At 40.9% G+C, this 16,053-nt stretch overlaps 1 long non-coding RNA gene across 1 annotated transcript in view; it reads right to left on the reverse strand.

Moving 5' to 3' along the window:
* Positions 1-16,053, reverse strand: part of LOC140343470 (uncharacterized) — a 183,129-nt gene that overhangs the window by 141,836 nt on the left and 25,240 nt on the right. The window lies entirely within an intron of this gene.

The following is a 16,053-nucleotide window of genomic DNA, read 5'->3' on the forward strand; positions in this document are numbered from 1 at the left end:
TGACTGAAACAACTGAGCATCTTGAAGGAATTCTAGTAGGTCCACCTCTCCAACCCCTCGGTGGGACTCTACATCCTGCTGTACATGAGGCATTCCAGCCGATGATGAAGAACTAGGAGGAACAGGTGTATCATGGACTGTTTAGGACACCTGGGAGGCCTGTGTCTGGGACTGGGATGAAGAGGGGGTACATGTACTTTACTACCTCTTGTTCATAGTGTGGTAATAATGGACACCCGCCACCAACAGAAGTGCTTCTTGTTCTCGGGTCTGCAGCTAAAAACAAACTCATACTGCTTTGCTTGCCACTCCTGCCAAAGCTTCCTCTTTGGCCAGGCATTGTACACATTTTTTGTGTGGCTTGACACCCTGCAAAATACTTTGGAGCTAATATGCTTCACACAGTGTAATTTTGTAGAGTAAGTGGATTTTTTGAAGCACCTTCCTTCAGTGGTGACGATTGTAAAATGCAGCACAGTATACAAACTACATATTGCAGTATACACTGCGCCTGTGTGACTGTCTCTCAGTACATAATGTGATACTGTGCACACAGTCAGGGAGGGTACCCTCCCTCTGGCTGCGTGTTTGTAACACACTGACTTACTATCTATCTATCTATGTATCTATCTATGTATCTATCCATCTATCTAACAGTGAAACACTGTACCTATCTGAGTACAGTAGATTTCAGGACTGCATCAATACAGTACAATCCAACAATCTATCTGACTAATAATGTGAGTGTGTCTAAGCAAAGCACTTTTGTTTACTTTGACAAAGCAAGCCAAGCAGCACAAAAAGGTTGTGATGCTAGCAAACCTCTGTCAGGAGTGGTAAATACAGGCACGCCCTGGCCTTATATAGGTTAATGGCTGCCTGTGTGGCATACAGTGACATCAGCTTTGATTCTGCCCTCTCTTATTCAGTACATACCCCCATATTCAGTACATTTTCAGGTCCTGTCACTTTTACCTGAGCAATATCTCCAAAATCTGCCCCTACCTGTCCCCAGAGACCATTAAACTTCTTGTACACGCTCTTATCATCTCTCGTCTGGACTACTGCAACATCCTCCTCTCTAGTATTCCACTAACCCACCTCTCTCTTCTACAATCTATTATGAACACTGCAGCAAGACTCATCCATCCTTCCCACTGCTCCTCTTCTGCTGCATTTCATTGCAGTTCTCTTCACTGGCTTTCATTTCATCTTAGAATCAAATTCAAGCTCCTGTGCTTTGCCTTCAAATCCCTCTACAGTTTCTGTCCCACTTACCTTTCTGACCTGTAAAAAAATACTCACCCAGCCGCTCTCCTCACTGCTCCGATAACTTAATACTGACTTCCTCACTTATAACCTTATCACACGCACGGCTACAAGACTTTTCTAGAGCTGCCCCAACTCTCTGTAATGGTTTTCCTCATCCTGTTCGGCTTGCTCCTATTTTCTGCTCATTTAAAAGAGCTCTCAAAACCCATCCAATTCTAACCACATCCAATTCTTCACAATTGCAGTACATGTTGTGTACACATCTGTGCTGCCAGCAATGCCTAATACATGATGGATTTTGATGTTGGCTTGCATTGCTGACTTGAGGTTAAGGCACCATGTGGTTCCCATTCAAAAGCACAGAGCAAGAACTTTTTTCTTGAACTTTTGGTAAAATTACACATTGTGAGCACATAGGATTTATGAGTGTGTGAAATTCCCCTCAAGTTTGTTTTTTCATGTAGCAGATTCTTTTTTTTTTTTTTTCTGTTTTTTTTTTGTTTATCAATAGCGAGAGACAAAAAAAGAAAAAGAAAAAAAAACAATGATGGACACACAGCAGACATAAATGGTAACCCAACTAGAGATCCTACACAATAATAAAGATTGTATTATAATTTGCACTGTATTCAAACATTTGGTTTTACTTTTAAATAAATTAATTACACTAGTTTTGTGTGCCCCATGAGTTTCTTGTTAACCAACCAGCGCTATCGGTAGAAAAAAAAGCTCACAGTAATTTTGTTGGTCTCATATTTTCTTATAAACAGTTTTGCATCTATTTAAATTCCACAGCTGATTTTTTTTCCTCCTCCTTTTCTAATCTAAACCCAATATCAATCCTTACACTGAATAAATTACACAAATCAGTCTTTTTTTTACTCCCTGCACCCCCATCTATCAGAGTTTAAAGGCAAGTCAAGTCGAATGTACTTTGGAGCAGAAGACGTGGGGTTTAATGGAAATCTGCTCCTGACAGTGCAGTGCCAAGTAGAAGCTAGGACAGGAGCTGGCGCATTTGCATACATATTAAACGAAAGCAGTAAAAATGCATACATGCAAACCACTTAGACGAGGCTCGCCTCAGTAACGCGCTTGTTGGGGAATCAATCTTCTTTTATGTAAAAACGAAGCCAACTATGGAATGAAGAAAATAAAAACAGCCTCTCTCTGGGGATGGAATTCAATTGCCAGGAAGCCCCTACTTTATGAATCTTATTTATATATAATTCCTTGTGATAATCTCATATCAAAATATTGTACTGATGATAAACAGGAAACATATTATTTTTCTTTTTATTAGCTCTAGTAACCTGAGCTGCAGAACCTTATATGTAGAGTTTATTATTAATATGAAGTGCTTGCATATGTGTGTTTTGTTACCAACTATTAGCACTCATTTATGTAAGATTGGGTATCGTTATCATATGTTTCAATGTGCAAATTTCCCTTTCTCCCAAGTGGATACTGATAATTAGAATGTTATTATGGAAAGGATGACTTCTGGAAAGTGGGGTAAGAAGACAAGCAATTAAAAAAAATATACATATATCATGGTTTACGGCAAAAAATGTTTGTAGTACATCTAAAGAACTTGCACAAGCTAAAATCTGGTCAATTTTTACATTTTAATGTCAATTAAATACACAGGAAAAATGTTTAAAAACTGAACTAAAATTACATAATTGAGAAATATTTAAAAAAGCAAAGCATGCTGAGCATTAAGGTAATCCAATATTCTAATTTTACTTAAAATATATGCTATTTTCTAAAACAAATAACCTAATGATTAATTTTATTACAAACCCAAGAAGGAAAACACACAACTGAGACAAAAACATCACCCAATTGCAGGGCTGTGAGATAACTTCAAGTGGATGTGAATCCAAGGGGTGCAGTCTTGTAAAACCAAGAGGTGCTCACAATGTCAGGAGGTGTGGTTAGATGCAAGTATGAGGGGTTTAGGTAAGTTCTACCAAGCATAAACCTGGGTATTGTAGGTTGTTACAGGTTTATGGGTAAACGTGGCCTTATGTTAGGGTTGGGTACAGGTGCATTTCACTGCCAGGAACCTAGAAAACCCAGACCCTGATCCTGAAGTATATATAGGATTGGCAAGAACACCTTCTTCTTAAAAAAAATAGTAGTAGGAATCTCTTCCTAAAGTTGCATAGATCAGCGGTCACCAACCGGTGGTTCGGTCTGCGTTATAAAAATTTGGTGGTCCGCAGCTCTGGTCGGTGCATGCCCCCAGCGGGGTCCTTCCCCTGACCCCACTGGGGGCATGCATTGCCCAGAGCCCCAGACCACGTCCCCCATACGGATCACAGGCTCAGGGAAGTGGGCTAGTTGTGTCTCTGGAGAGTGGGCAGGTTCTGGCATTATCATGCCACTATGGGGGAAGTTTCATCTCCTTTGAGTGACACCTGGCTTCCCATACATGCGCGTTCTGGAGCCAGTAAATTTAGTAAATTTTTAGAGAGAGAGAGAACAAAAATATTACCCAACATGATTAATTTAAACTACAAATCACATTTGAATCTTCATACATGTGCCATACTGTGTTTGCACATATGTAAATAAATGTTTAATTTTCCCCCTACTGTTTGCAGTTTCTGTGATATAAAAAAAAGCAGGGCTGATAGAGAGATAGAAATATATTAGGGCTTCTTCCTGTCACACTGGTGGATTACTCAAACTAAGTATCACATAAAAGTTGTTCTTCAACTGGCCCTACCTCCCATAGTCTCTCTGCATTACATACATTCTGCCCCGAACTTTGGTTCAGCCCCTGCAATCAGGCACTGAAACAGGAGCAACAACAGCTATTACAGATAACTCCTTGCTGACTTCCTGTTTCTTCATTGTTTTATCATACAACCCAAAACAGAACACTTTTCAAACCTTGTACCAATAAAACACAAATAAAAACAACCTTTAGTTCACTTATGTTCATAAAAATCTCAAAATATTTGACTATTGTAAATGGTAAGAGGTAAGTGGAAGGTTTTAAAAAAAAGGAAAAGAGTATAGAGAGGGTGTCTTGGAATCATAGGACAAGGCATGGGCAGGAGCATTTGTATAAAGTCTGTAGAATAGCATCCTCCATGGGTTTCTTAAGGGACACCCTAAGGTGGAGAAGACATGCAGAGTATCAGGAAATGGGCCAGATGGTATACTGGCCATGAGTTAGAGGAACAATAAATCAAATCTTAGTCTGTGCCTACATTTGTGTACAATGTACACACTATGCAGTCCTTGTACCCACAAAATAATTCATAACTGCTGGGCACTGAGTAAAATTTTAATTAACATACCCTAAAAAAGGGGTCCAAATATTGCCCCTCACATACCCACAATGGGTTGGATAGGCATTACAGTGGCCAGCAGAGGATGGGGGAGAACAATAGTGCCCAGGAGATGGAAGAAAATAATAGCACCCAGTGGGTGTGGGGAGCAAAGATGGTATCATTAATACTTTTTCTTGCAGTTAATTTCCTGCTCTCCCTCCTCCATGCTGGAACTATACAAATTCTGTGGGGTAGGAAATCACTCAGCCACAAAGTCTGCATAGAGTTGGAGCTTGGTGCTAGAATAAGCTCTCCAGAACCTGACTCCAGGACACAGCCAAGATCCAGAGGATGCAAGGTCTATAGTGAGAAACTTCCTGTTACAGGGTGACAACATTTTGCCTCCATCCCTGGATTGATCCTATATTTTGTCACCCTGTAACACACTCTTCAAATTTAAAATTACACATTGGGCAAGCATGTTCCACTGTTGTCACCGTCAGAAAGACCACCCTGAGAACCTGTGTGTAGCAGTTGCTAGTGTAATTGCATATACAGTAGACAGAAGTGGCCACAAAGTCAACCAAGATGGTCAGCTGTGCTGATTTTTAACAAACGATAAAAAAAGAAAGTTTTTATTTTTATTTAAAGATAAAAGATGACCATTTTATGTGATTAAGCTAAGTGCAGATCAGTTACTGTTTACATGTACTGTAAGACCTGCAATAAAACAATACAAATAGTACTACCCCGTCATTTATTTAATAAATAATTATAATTTGGTGTTTGTGTCTTCCGGATCCAAAGGGTTGCTCTTAGGGTTGCTAGGGGCTCCTTGTTTATATTTAAGATCAATATAAAAAAAAACATTTTATTGTTATATTTCTTAAGGTTCAAAATGATTGGTGGTGGTGGGGGGGGGGGTTCATTTAGGGTATTGTTTGCATTTGCACTTTGTGTTGAAATGTGTTCTTCTTTTTGTCCTCTGAATGTTGGTGGGAGCTAAACCCTGTCACTGAGAACTGCACATATTCATGTTAATAGATTTACACTTCAGACTATAGACTCAAAAACTTTGGTGCCCTAAATACTTAACATCAACACCTCACATCTAATTTTGCATATAGTCTCATATCCATGTTTTTTTGCAACAACTACACTTTTCCTTTGCCACTTCATAACCCCCCCCAAAACAAATTGTATTTATCTTATATGCAGCCACAAACTTGTTCTGTTTCTTGCAATCATATAAATTCTCCTTGCAGCCACCTACAGAGATTGTCAGGGTTCAAGGCAGGAATACCTGTTTTTCGGTTATATATAGAAAACAGGTAATCTCCTGTAGACAATGCCTTTTCATATCCATTGGTAATTCCAACTCATTTTAACCTAACCCAACTGTAAATCAAACCCCAGTAGTTGCAGAAATTACCTTGGAGGTCTTAACATTGTTCTGTGCTACATATATCTAATATCTAGTTCAGCAAGGCATGAATTGTAGCATTCATTCAGAAGCAGAAATCCTCACTGTCTGCTGGTATTTTATTTAGTAAATATTTGTATTCCTAAATACACTTTTCCTTGCATCCAACTCTCTTTTTCAGCACCAGTGAAGATGTTATTAAACACACTCTTCAAAACAATTGCATTTTGCTGTCCTTAAAAACTATTATTGCAGTTTACATCTGGGTAAGAGTTTCTTCAATCAAAAGAATACATTTAAAAAAACATATTCTAGGACTCTACATGTCACTAATAAGTGAGAATGCCATCATTTTGGATAAAATTAACATAAGCTGAAGGACTCTCACAGTCTGAAATGCCACTTCTGATGGAGCTTGCAATGCACAGGCTGAATGAGAGAAAAACTAGACAAAGCTTTTCAATGAAACAAATAACTGGATTTAAAAACCTGTTCCTCCAACACTGACCATACCAAAAGATGATGCTATTCTGTGAAGTGGGTGAGCCCGGGGCTTGCCCTTCAACTTCTTCCAGATAGCATTTTAATATTAGGTGAATCAAATTTATAATTAATAAACAGACTATCCTTTCAAGAAAAAATTCATTCACACTTTTTTGGCATGCTGTAACAAACTAGTCAGCTCATAGGTTTAGCTTTAGTTAATCTGAGCATTATTTTATTTGTTATATTATCAACTAGCACCAGGATCTCGTCACCACACAACCTTGTCTGTGTAATCACAGAAAGCAGAAAAAATACAAATTGAAACATCACTAAATAAGGTGTGCTATATCACAACTGATTCTAAGCCTGGGCTAGCTAGGCTACATTTTTTTACAGTCAAATGGCATCTCTGGTGTATGCCTAAAAGTACATATGGAATTATATGAAACCTATATGGGAATCAGGCACCTAGGAATAAATATGTTATATATTGCAATTTACCAGACCTTACATATGGTGGTTATATTCAGTTTCTTTATTCAGCATTTTTTTCCTTTATTTTCACCTAGTTATCCTGCCAGTAACACACTTCCTGTATTATGGTGATAATATATTAACTCTATCTGTGTTGTTACATAGTTAGGTTGAAAGACGACTACCGCTGAAGTACATACTCCAAATATTGGTGCCATCTTGAGTTATTCCAAAGACCTAAATTACCACCATGGCAGAACTGCCATTTAACCACCTTGCCGTTAAGCCCGACCTTCGTTCGGGCACAAAAAAATTGCAAGGATGGTTAACCCCGAGATTTTTCCCATCCTTACTTACCTGGTCCCCCTGTGCTCATCCAGCGTCGTTTTCGTATTCCAGCATCGTCCTCCATCCAGCGTCGTCCATCGATCTCCCTCTCCAGCGTCGGGTGCCAGTGGGACCGGTAAGATGCCGGCTGGCATCTTGTGTTCCGCCAGCCGGCATCTTGTGTTCCGCCGCCCGGCCGGCTGGTCCCGCTGATCGTCCGACGTCCTGCTCGTTCCAGCGCCGGATGATCTCTGAAGGGAGAAGCCGTCCGGTGGAGAAAAAAAAAAAACGGATGGCTCCTCCCTGCGTGCGTGATGATGTCGGCGCGTGTGCGGGAAATTCAAATAGAAACTCATTCATTCATTTTGTATTGGATTCAATACAAACTCCTGTATTTAAGTTACAGGTCTAAAATTTTTTTTGTAAGTTACAGGTCTAAAATTCACTTTTGGTACAGAAATCTAGACCTCAGTGTAACGCTCAGGTGGTTAATGACAGTTCCGCTGATCTCCTCCAACCTGCAGTGATCATAGATATTTTCAAACACCTGCTATCAGCTCCCAGTATAGCAAATCTCCCATAACTATGACTTATTTATGGTTCTTACACATGATCTACTGAGGAGAGCTAATGGTTTATTAGTGACATTAAAATTAAATGTCCAAATAGACATTATGTGTTAATTATTGGAGTTTGACAGAGGTCAGCAGCATTGTCAATATATGCTGGGTCTGGTCCTACTGCCTGTGCATGACAAGTAGATCCCTATTGTCTTTAATGAGTTGGGAAGCATATCATTCTCCTGGACCCCTAGGAGTCTTTGGGGTTCTGCAGCACACATGCAGGCAGTGGGATCAAAAGGCACACCATAGGCTAACATTACAGCAGAACTTTTGAGAACAGCAACAAAGTGGGAGGGAGCTATAAACAACTAACAAAGTGAAAATTTTGTAGTTTTAGAGGTAGATTGATAATGTTTTTTTGGGCTAATAAAGCAAGTGTTAACTAAAGAAAAGTACTAGGCTTGACAATGAAACCCACATGCTTTTCCACATATTCACACTGAAGTTTACCACACTTGGCAAATAGTTTCTCATGTTTCTTTTATTTACAACAATCTGATATCTGCTCACTGAAATACTACTCTGATGTTTCTCTCATTTCCAAATAATTAAAAAATTTCTCCATTTCAAAATCTGTTAAGGTTTGTCAACAAGCAACAGTCAGATGGAGCAGGATCTAATAAGTAGGGTTCAAAACATTCATCCTTTTCTAAGCCTCTTCAAGAGAAAGACTCCCTCATTATTTTCTTTTCAAAGTCTCCTTTAATCAGCACAGCAAAAGTAGTATTCTTCAAATAAAGTTTGGCCCTTCTCACGATATTGAGTATAATTGAAATATCATAAATATCACAACAAACCATGGTTTAGGTTAAACATGACCATTCCTGATGACTTCTGGGTCTTGAATTTCTTCCTACATTGTAAAACCAAAGTGCTGCCATTGCAAGCACTGTTGTTTGATCTCCATATCATAATGATGTAACTTTGTTACAAAAGTGATAAGTTGTATCAAAAAATACCACTAGATCACTCAAAATCCTGTAAAACAACTTAGAGGTGTCCACCCAATATCATTTCTGCATTCATTTTGTCACCAATTTGTCTAGAGGCATCTACACACCCAACTGCTCATAAAATAAAAACCAAATACATTCAACAGATATCACTAGTGTCTCAGCAGATGTTTTATCTGGGATTTGTTAATCAGCAAAAATCAATTAGAGCAGGAGCTGCCAATGACAAAAGGCCTTCAAACTTTTGCTGGATCTTTGATCTCAAAGTCTTCATGCTAAAAGTTGATATACAATTTCTACATTTAGGTATGATGGTCACTGGTCAGTCACCAAGAAAGACAGTCCTGTGTAAGCAGGGGAGCATGAGGCCAATCATCAAGGACTATTATTGTAAAAGGGAGAACAATGAGTCACACACTATCCCATATCAGGAATTACAGGGTATCTCCCTCCTTCGCTACGCCTCCAAACTACTTAAGTGTTTTTGTCTACAAAATGACTAACCGATTTTCTGACCTCTAGGCTTACTTGACCCCATTCAATGTGACCTCTGACCTGCACACTGAACTGAAACAGCTCTTATTAAGGTGGCCAATGGCCTCCTCAGAGCAAAATCATCTTTCAACTTTTCTATTCTCCTTCCCCTAGATTTTTCCACTGTTGTAGACACTATTGACAGTGGTCTTCTGTTCTGGATCCTGAACTCTATTGATACCTGTGACACTGTTGTCTGTTGGTTTATCTGCTTTTTATAAGACTGCTCCTTCTATACTTCTTTTATTGGTAACTCTTCCTCCCCCACTCTCCTTCCTGTCCATGTTCCCCAATGTCATCCCTTGGACCTGTGTTCTTCTTTCTGTACACCTCATATGGCAAACCCATACCCTCCTGTGGCTTGCAATACCATCTGTATGCAGATGACACACAAACATACATGTCACTCGTGTCTTGTCTCCTTCATCATGGATGACCGGCAGATTTCTGAAATTCAACCTGAATAAAACAAAGCTCATTATATTTTCATCACGTTCAAAATTTGCCTCTGACATTGTTTTGTTATTAAATGGTTACTCAGCCCACCCCACAGACACACAGTCCTGGTGTCACCTTTAATTCTGCATTCCCCAATATCTCCAAGTAAAGAACCACTTCCTTTTTTGTGCAACATATCCTAAATATGTCCCTTTCACCTTCTCATCTCAACTACTGCAACATCCTCTTCTCTGATTTTCCACTAAGCAGACTCTCACCTCTTCAATAAATCTTAAACGCTGTAGTCAGAATTGTATATTCTTCCCAATTCTTCTCATCTGCTACCTCTCTTTGCAAATTCTAATAATGGCTTCCATTACAGTTAAGATACAAGTTCAGGCTACTGTGCAATGTTTAATAATCATTCTACAAATCTTGTTAAACCTACCTTTCTGATCAGGTACATAAATACTCCCCTAGCCATCTTATCCACTCCACCAATGACCTACTAATGATTTTCCTTACTTATAACTTTTTCCCATGCACAGCTCCAAGACTTCTACAGAGCTGACCCTATTATCTGTAACATCATTGTTCATTCTAAAAGGCTTGATCGTACCTTTAAAAATGTACTAAACCCCACACTTTCAAACCTGCCTATCCATCTTCATTTTTCTCCTAACCTATCACTAATCAGTCACAATTCCATATCCCTGCCTATTGTATACTAAGCTTTCTAACCTCCAAGGTTGTAGGTTCTGTTGGGCAGTGTCATCCTCTTTATCTGTGTCATGGTTTGTCATTGTCGAGTATGCATTTTTGTTGGTAGTGTGTGTGTACAAAGAAAAATAAAGAAGAAAATGGAGGCTTAGGGCCCAGATTAGTTCAGTGTTCTCCCCAGAATTTGTTTTCAGCTGGGTGGTGGGAAGCTGTAACCAGGGGGAAAAAAATGGGCGGGGCAAGACATTGCAAATTTAGTGCTCCTAGTTTATGTCATAGGTATCCAGTAGCCTCTTGTGTCAGTGTTCTACCTGCCCTCTATATTTTGTTCCAACTTTCTAATGCCTAGCTTGTTAGTATGTCCAATTTTTCATTTTGTTTTGTATTATGCCCAAACTGTTCAGTGGTGTGTGTTTTGATCCAACTTCTTAATGTTCCATGTTTTAAGACTGTAATCCCATGTGTTAGTTAATAATAGTTATTAATAATAATAACAATAATAATAATGATGCAAAGGGGAAGGACCCTCCTCCAACAATAGAAAAGAAAAATACCATATTTTTCCATTATATTATAGGGGAAGTCAACCTTTATATAATGTTAAAATGTGATAATGCTTTAAGAGCATTGAGCATGTGATAGCAGATAGAGGCAGGACCCCCGGGCCACTTTTGCATTGGGGTGGAGCCATTTCATTTTTTACCTACCTTTCCCAAAACTGTAACTATAATATTATGCTACACTTTCTGCTTCTGTTCTTTGAACCCCATTTTTTCTGGAATGGGAAGGTGTAGGGAACTAAAAATGCTGGTGCAAGTGGGGCATTTCATTAGCCTGGCATCATTAGAACATCTTCCCATGAAAAGGCCCTGCCCTGTTACACTTCACTATCCGCTTCCCTACCTTGAACCCTAATTTCTCTAGAAAGTAGAAGTGCAGGTAATCAAAATAATAGATGCAAGTGGGGGGCACTTGCCTCTAACCTTTACCAAACTTTCATCACCATGCCATCCTTACAACATAAAATCAAAACAAGCTGCCCTTTTACACATTTCAGTACTTGAACCCCAATTTCGTTTAGATGAGCAGAGTTTTTTATGTTCTAATGATGCCTTTGAGATGGAATATTAGGGGGTGTTAGTCACAGATGGTCCCCACACATTTTCAGTTTCCTACACTTTCCTATTCCAGAAAAATTGGGGTTCAAATGTTAGAAGTGGGCAGTAATGTGTAACATGGCAGTGCATTTGCCATATTAATTAAATTTAGTGGGAGTATCCCCCCAAATCAGGTTCAAGAAAGAGAAGCAAACAGGGTAAAATGAGCGAACTAGATTATTAAGTTCGATCTCGGGGAGAATCGGGCCCTACTCGCTTACCGAACATTTAAGCGAGAGCGGCCTTGTGATTCGCCATGAGGTCGTGTTCTCAGTGAACAAACAAGGGGAAATGCAGGGGGTGGGAACACCCACTTTTTCCGTCGGGAATGGCACGGCTAGGAGTGAATTATTTGCTCCCAGGATGCACAGCAAAGCCAAGCAGCACCAATCAGCAGGGATCTCAGAATAGGTATATATACAGGTAAGGAGGGAGGGCTTAGTTACTCCATCTTGTGTTCTGTGTGAGGGAGAGAAGCAGGGAGAGAAGTGCACTGTGACAGGGACAGGTTAGGAGCCTTCTGTATATATTTAAATATACAGATTGTGCAGTTAAAGTTGCTACCTCTAGCTATTTTTACTGTACAAAAACACATATTTTAGTCTGATACCTCTTGCAAGCTACCAAAAAAGCCATAAAAATTTCTGTATTTCTCTCAAAAAAATACAAATATTTAATTTTGATAGGACTTGCTATAAATCCACAAATCCAGAAAAAATTCTGTATTTCTCTCAAAAAAATAGATATTTAACTGTGATAGCACTTGCTATATATCCACAAAGCCAGAAAAAGTTCTGTATTTCTCTCAAAATAATACAAATATTTATCTGTGATAGCACTTGCTATACATCCACAAAGCCAGAAAAAAATTCTGTATTTCTGTCAAAAAAATACAAATATTTTACTCTGAAAGCACTTGCTAAATATCCACAAAGCCAGAAAAAATTCTGTATTTCTTTCAAAACAATACAGATATTTAACTGCGATAGCACTTGCTATACATCCACAAAGCCAAAAAAAACTGTATTTCTCACAAAAAATATAGATATTTAAATCTGATAGCACTTGTTATCTATCCACAAAGCCAGAAAATTTTCTGTATTTCTCTCCAAAAAATACAGATATAACTCTGATAACACTTGCTTTATATCCACAAAGCTAGAAAAATTTCTGTATTTCTCTCCAAAAAATACAGACATTTACCTGTAATAGCTCTTGCTATATATCCACAAAGCCAGAAACATTTCTGTATTTCTCTCAAAAAAATACAGATATTTACGTGTGATAGCACTTGCTATATATCCACAAAGCCAAAAAAATGTCTGTATTTATCTCAAAATATTCAGATATTTACCTGTGATAGCACTTGCTATATATTCACAAAGCCAACAAAAATTTCTGTATCTCTCTCAAAAAAATACAGATATTTAAGTCTGATAGCACTTGTTATTTTGTCCGCTTTGCACAGAGAGCTTGAGGCTTGGCTGACGCCCTCCCAGCTCACAACAGGCAACATACTGTGCGACAACAGGGCCAACTTTGTGGCCGCACTGCGCATGGGCCGCATAACACATACCCTGCTTTGCACACGTACTGAACCTGGTGAGGCAGAAGTTCCTCCACAGGTACCCAGGACTGCAAGACTTACTGAGACAGGCTCGCTCCATCTGCAGCCATGTCCGCCGATCCCCTATTGTAGCTGCGGCGCTTAACAAGATCTAGCGCCAACAGAGTCTGCTATAGACTCAGCATAGAATCGTTTGTGACACTGTGACTAGATGGAACTCCACCCTGCACATGCTACAGCGTCTGTGTGAGCAAAAGCTAGGCTATCTGCCAATACTTGGTCAGTGTGGTGCATAGAGGCAGTGGTGCCCTTGGTACAGCCACACAACTAAGCTATTTTAGCAGTGCCCAGTGGCTGCAGATGGAGACGCTATGCAAGGTACTGGCCCTCTTTGAACAGGCCACAAATGTTGTGAGTCGGGAGTGGTCAGGGTGGAATGATGTCATCACTCATCACCTTTCTGCTTGATAATACCCTATGTGGGCTGATGAAAAGTGGCGATGGGAGAGGAGGGGAAGAAATGGGGGAGGAGGATAAGGGTGACATTACACTCCATAGCACACAGCCAACATCAGGAGGAACAAGAAGGCACATGGGCCAGCATTACGAGTTTCAGGAGGAGGAGGAGGAGAAGGAGGAAAATGATTAAGATGATGATGATCATGTTGGGGCTGCTGGAGAGGGCCCGTCCAACCTGCATTTGTGCTGTCACGCCCCAGTCATTGTGCAGGCGATGTAACAACAGGAACTGCTGCAGCTTGAAGAGGAGGAGGTGGGTGATGAGAAGGAAAAGGTTTTGGCGCCTACTGAGGGACAGGAGGAGGATGAGCCCAGGGAACCCTTCTTTCAAATGTGTGTCCACATGTTGCGATGCCTACAGAGGGACCCCTGCACACTTGCAGCATCAAAAAGCGGGATGATTACTGGCATGCCACCCTTCTGGATCACCGCTACAAAGACAAAATGTCACAGTTTCTACCCAACCCGGTGCAGGAGAAAGAAAATGTGAGCCGCCTGAGCAGAATATTATGCGACCAGCTGTGTGAGGAGTTCCGGGCACCACATTCCACACAGGGATCTTAGGCAGACACCGCCTCCACTGAATGCTCCTGTAGCGGCAGCAGCAGCAGTATCAACAGTAGTGCCAGCAGGTCGCACACATCCAAAAGTGTAGGCCAAGGCATGGGGGATTTTCTGGATGCCTGCCGAAACCTGATGCGGCCACCTCAAACAAGTGAAGTGCAGGGGCATAACCATCGAGAACGGATGAAGCGCATGGTACATGATTGCGTTGGCTCTTTTCTGGCTGGTGGTGGTGGTGTTGACAACAGCATTTACAAGGAGCATGCCTGTCCTGACAGTAGTGACACCAATAATTTTTGGGTCAACAAGCTTGAAATCTGCCTGCAGTTGGCATAGTATGCCTTCAAGCTTCTTTGGTGCCCGGCATCCAGTGTTCTGTACGAAAAAACCGGTGCCGCTGGCGGAGTGGTCATGAACAACTGATCATGACTGTCGCTGGAAAATGTAAATCGCCTCACTTTTTTGAAAATAAACGAAAGGTGGGTTACTAACAGCTATCATAACCCCACTGCAGATGTCACTGATTGACTGACACAAGGACTCACTAGGCCAACCAAGATGCCTCTGTGAACCCACAGTGCTCCTGTGCTGAGTCTGTGGCTGCCTATCACCAAACACCCTGTCAGCTGAGCCTGCCTCGGTTGACTTTTTCTGCTAGTTATCACAACATCCAGGGGTGGCATTCATCTTCAGTGTCATGCCTGACATTGTGCCAGCTAGCAATATACCTAACATTTCTGCTGCTTCCGGGAGGCCAACAAACTGCAGATGAAACCCCCCAGTACTGCCACACTGATAGGTACCATTGCCTTTGCCTTATTTTTTAGCTAAGTATTGTAAGATTGAGGGTTGGCATTCATGTCATCCACGTCATGATGCAAACTAGCAATATCGTCTACCTTACTACCACTTCCGGCACCACAGACCACAGCAACCGTGCTGGCACACAAAACATCTTCGTCTGGCCCTTCTACATTCAATCACAAATTTCAGATTACACACATCGGGGTGTCATTGACGATGCACTACACCCAGCTCTAGGTGTCAGTTACCAATGCCATCAACACTCCGTCACAGGGCCCACCGCCTACTCCTCCTTCTGTTGCTGCTGCCGCCTGCCTGTACAGCAATGTTTCCAATAGCTACAGCTTCTACACTGTCCATATAGGTGATGGCCTCAACCTCTTTCTCTTTTGTCCGTTCACTCACAACAGCAACAATAAGTGGTAGGGGGCAGAAAAGACGGACAGAGTGGGCTTCAAAAGAGGTGAAGGAGGGAGGGGTAGGGATGACTCCGTATGTGCAGTTAGGTGACAGAATGAGACCCATATCACCCATTACTCTGTTGCCAGATCTGGGGGTAAGAGTGAAGTGCAGGCCTCCATAGGAGAGAGCAGCAGATGCAGGGTCTGAGGAGAAAAGCCAAGATTCAGTTTATTTATTGCTCACCACCTCCTCCTCCTGCTGTTGCTGCTGCCGCCTGCCCACTGCCCAGTACCCAGCTCTAGATGCCAAACTAGACATAAGCTCAACAAGGTCTTCTTTCTCCGCTGATACCGCCAAGTCCTTTCCTTTTCATGTGGTTTCGCTACATAGTAGGTAGGGACAGATTGGAATCTCGTTCATCCATTAATGTCTCCAATAGCTACAGTTTCTACACTGTCCATATGGGTCATGGCCTCAACCTCTAATGCCTTCCTTGCTCT

This window comes from Pyxicephalus adspersus, chromosome Z (assembly GCF_032062135.1).
Source record: "Pyxicephalus adspersus chromosome Z, UCB_Pads_2.0, whole genome shotgun sequence".
Classification (NCBI taxonomy): Eukaryota; Metazoa; Chordata; class Amphibia; order Anura; family Pyxicephalidae; genus Pyxicephalus; species Pyxicephalus adspersus.